The following is a 3,326-nucleotide window of genomic DNA, read 5'->3' on the forward strand; positions in this document are numbered from 1 at the left end:
GAATACGTTGCTAAAGCAATGTTAACTATGATACCACGTTCAGCAGAATAGGAATCAAACTGTCAGAATACGTTCTAAAGCAATTTGATTCACGTTCAGAATAGGAATCAAACTGTCAGAATACGTTGCTAAAGCAATGTTAACTATGATACCACGTTCAGCAGAATATTGTTGATTTCATGAATTAGAAAAACTATCTACATTTGTTCATCATTCTCATATATCTGGCAGCATTTGGTCCAACCGTGTTTTAAAAAGTACACTTGCATATCAGATCTCCATTAAGGACTGGATGGAATAGTGTTTGCTGTGCATCAGGTCCGTGTGACAGGGCACCAGTAGGATCAGATGAAACACTGTTCACCCTGTGAAAGCAGACATTAACCAGCTACAGTGTTAAATAGTCACAGTACATGTTGGTGTGGTTGCTCCTATCACTATTCAGTCAGTGTAATCATGTGACCAAACTCCTTTTCACTAAGAGTAATAGAGTATTGAAAATAACCATAATAATGACCGTATTAAACAGTACCACAGAGTACTGAAGAGTACCACAGCGAAATTCGGTGTATTAAAGAGCACCATACTAATTACAGTATCATAGCATACCATAGAGTACCACAGAGTAATGATGAAATTGAAGAGTGCAACAGTGTATTGCTGTTAAGTCCTGTAAGTCATTGTAAGTGCTTTAGACAGCGAGTCATCCTGCCTGTTCTTCTCAGGGGTAGAATGTGTTAGTGTTCTGTTACTGTATTCATGTTTATTGTCTTGTATTCTTCCTGGACATGGGAGCTTATTCACCCCCACAATCCTCCTCTTCAGTACGACTAGGAGTCTACTGTCCAGCGCAGTGAGTCATCCTCCTCATCCTCTCCTTCTCCCTGAACCTGTGATCCCTCTCTTTTTCTCTCTCCCTCCCTGAACCTGTGATCCCTCCTTTATACAGTGTTTTTATAGCAGGTCTATAGACCTGTCCCAGTGTATTGTACCTGTGTGTACAGTAGATGTCTATCTGAAGTGCTTAAAATAACCCCCTCCCTCCAACCTTGTAGTGCTTAAAATACACCCTTTAATCCACCTTCCTCCGTCCCTCTATCCTCCTCCTTCTCCCTTTCTCTATAGTGCTCAGAATAGCCCTTGTTCTCCTCCTCCTTCCACTACACTGAATGTTGCCACTACCCCTCCCTCCCTCCCCCTAGCAGGAGCTGGTGTGAAGGTTGCCACTACCCCTCCCTCCCTCTAGCAGGAGCTGGTGTGAAGGTTGCCACTACCCCTCCCTCCCCTCTAGCAGGAACTGGTGTGAAGGTTGCCACTACCCCTCCCTCCCTCCCTCTAGCAGGAACTGGTGTGAATGTTGCCACTACCCCTCCCTCCCTCCCTCCCTCTAGCAGGAACTGGTGTGAAGGTTGCCACTACCCCCTCCCTCCCTCCCTCTAGCAGGAACTGGTGTGAAGGTTGCCACTACCCGTCCCTCCCTCCCTCTGGCAGGAGCTGGTGTGAAGGTTGCCACTACCCCCCCCCTCCTCCCTCTAGCAAGAGCTGGTGTGAAGGTTACCACTACCCACCCTTCTCTCCCTCCCCTAGCAGGAGCTGGTGTGAAGGTTGCCACTACCCACCCTTCCCTCCCTTTAGCAGGAGCTGGTGTGAAGGTTGCCACAACCCCCCTAGCAGGAGCTGGTGTGAAGGTTGCCACTACCCGTCCCTCCCTCCCCCTAGCAGGAGCTGGTGTGAAGGTTGCCACTACCCCTCCCCCTCCCTCCCTCTAGCAAGAGCTGGTGTGAAGGTTACCACTACCCACCCTTCTCTCCCTCCCCTAGCAGGAGCTGGTGTGAAGGTTGCCACTACCCCCTCCCTCCCTCTAGCAAGAGCTGGTGTAAAGGTTACCACTACCCACCCTTCTCTCCCTCCCTCTGGCAGGAGCTGGTGTGAAGGTTGCCACTACCCCCCCTCCCTCTAGCAAGAGCTGGTGTGAAGGTTACCACTACCCACCCTTCTCTCCCTCCCCTAGCAGGAGCTGGTGTGAAGGTTGCCACTACCCACCCTTCCCTCCCTTTAGCAGGAGCTGGTGTGAAGGTTGCCACAACCCCCTAGCAGGAGCTGGTGTGAAGGTTGCCACTACCCGTCCCTCCCTCCCCTAGCAGGAGCTGGTGTGAAGGTTGCCACAACCCCCCTAGCAGGAGCTGGTGTGAAGGTTGCCACTACCCGTCCCTCCCTCCCCTAGCAGGAACTGGTGTGAAAGTTGCCACTACCCGTCCCTCCCTCCCCTAGCAGGAGCTGGTGTGAAGGTTACCACTACCCCTCCCTCCCCTCCCCTAGCTGGAGCTGGTGTGAAGGTTACCACTACCCCTCCCTCCCTCCCCTAGCAGGAGCTGGTGTGAAGGTTGCCACTACCCCCCCCTAGCAGGAGCTGGTGTGAAGGTTGCCACTACCCGTCCCTCCCTCCCCTAGCAGGAGCTGGTGTGAAGGTTGCCACTACCCCTCCCCTCCCTCCCCTAGCAGGAGCTGGTGTGAAGGTTGCCACTACCCGTCCCTCCCTCCCCTAGCAGGAGCTGGTGTGAAGGTTGCCACCGTCCCTCCCCCCTAGCAGGAGCTGGTGTGAAGGTTACCACTACCCCTCCCTCCCCCCTAGCAGGAGCTGGTGTGAAGGTTGCCACTACCCACCCTTCCCTCCCTTTAGCAGGAGCTGGTGTGAAGGTTGCCACTACCCGTCCCTCCCTCCCCTAGCAGGAGCTGGTGTGAAGGTTGCCACTACCCGTCCCTCCCTCCCCTAGCAGGAACTGGTGTGAAGGTTGCCACTACCCGTCCCTCCCTCCCCCTAGCAGGAACTGGTGTGAAGGTTGCCACTACCCGTCCCTCCCTCCCCCTAGCAGGAGCTGGTGTGAAGGTTGCCACTACCCGTCCCTCCCTCCCCTAGCAGGAGCTGGTGTGAAGGTTGCCACTACCCCTCCCTCCCTCCCCCTAGCAGGAGCTGGTGTGAAGGTTGCCACTACTAGCAGGAGCTGGTGTGAAGGTTGTCACTACCCCTCCCTCCCTCCCCTAGCAGGAGCTGGTGTGAAGGTTGCCACTACCCGTCCCTCCCTCCCCTAGCAGGAGCTGGTGTGAAGTTGTTGCCACTACCCGTCCCTCCCTCCCCTAGCAGGAGCTGGTGTGAATGTTGCCACTACCCGTCCCTCCTCCCCTAGCAGGAGCTGGTGTGAAGGTTGACCCGCTAGCAGGAGCTGGTGTGAAGGTTGCCACTACCCCTCCCTCCCTCCCCCTAGCAGGAGCTGGTGTGAAGGTTGCCACTACCCGTCCCTCCCTCCCTCTAGCAGGAGCTGGTGTGA

The sequence above is a fragment of the Oncorhynchus nerka genome, linkage group LG3 (genome assembly GCF_034236695.1).
Source record: "Oncorhynchus nerka isolate Pitt River linkage group LG3, Oner_Uvic_2.0, whole genome shotgun sequence".
Lineage (NCBI taxonomy): Eukaryota > Metazoa > Chordata > Actinopteri > Salmoniformes > Salmonidae > Oncorhynchus > Oncorhynchus nerka.